At 44.4% G+C, this 466-nt stretch overlaps 1 pseudogene; it reads right to left on the bottom strand.

The window, feature by feature from the left end:
- Window positions 1–3: 3 nt before the first annotated feature.
- On the bottom strand, window positions 4–461 carry LOC108525633 (26S protease regulatory subunit 7 pseudogene; annotated as a pseudogene).
- Between the last annotated feature and the right edge of the window lie 5 nt (window positions 462–466).

Raw genomic sequence — 466 nt, forward strand, 5'->3', positions numbered from 1 at the left:
ATCAGGTCTGTTAGTGGCCATCAGCACTTTAATATTGCCTAGAGGATCAAAACCATCAAGCTGATTGATCAGTTCCAACATTGTTCTCTGCACTTCATTGCCACCTCTAGCATCAACATCAAACCGAGCCCCTCCAACAGCATCAATTCCATCAAAGAAGATAAGGCAGGCTTTTTTTGGTCTGGCCATTTCAAAGAGCTCATGAACCTTTTGAGCCCCCTCACTGACATATTTCTGTACAAGCTCAGATCCAATAACTCGAATGAAGCAGGCATCAGTCCGATTAGCAACTGTCCACACACAGAGTGTCTTCATGTACTGGGTGGATTAAAGAGCAGCATGCCCTTGGGAGGCTCAATGCCAAGATTCACAAACCTCTCTGGATGAAGTAATGGGGTTTTGACTACTTCTCGCAATTTCTCAATCTGTTCCTTACAGTCACCAACATCACTGTATGTGACATCAG

Source organism: Rhinopithecus bieti, unplaced genomic scaffold (genome assembly GCF_001698545.2).
Source record: "Rhinopithecus bieti isolate Rb0 unplaced genomic scaffold, ASM169854v2 scaffold_79854, whole genome shotgun sequence".
Lineage (NCBI taxonomy): Eukaryota > Metazoa > Chordata > Mammalia > Primates > Cercopithecidae > Rhinopithecus > Rhinopithecus bieti.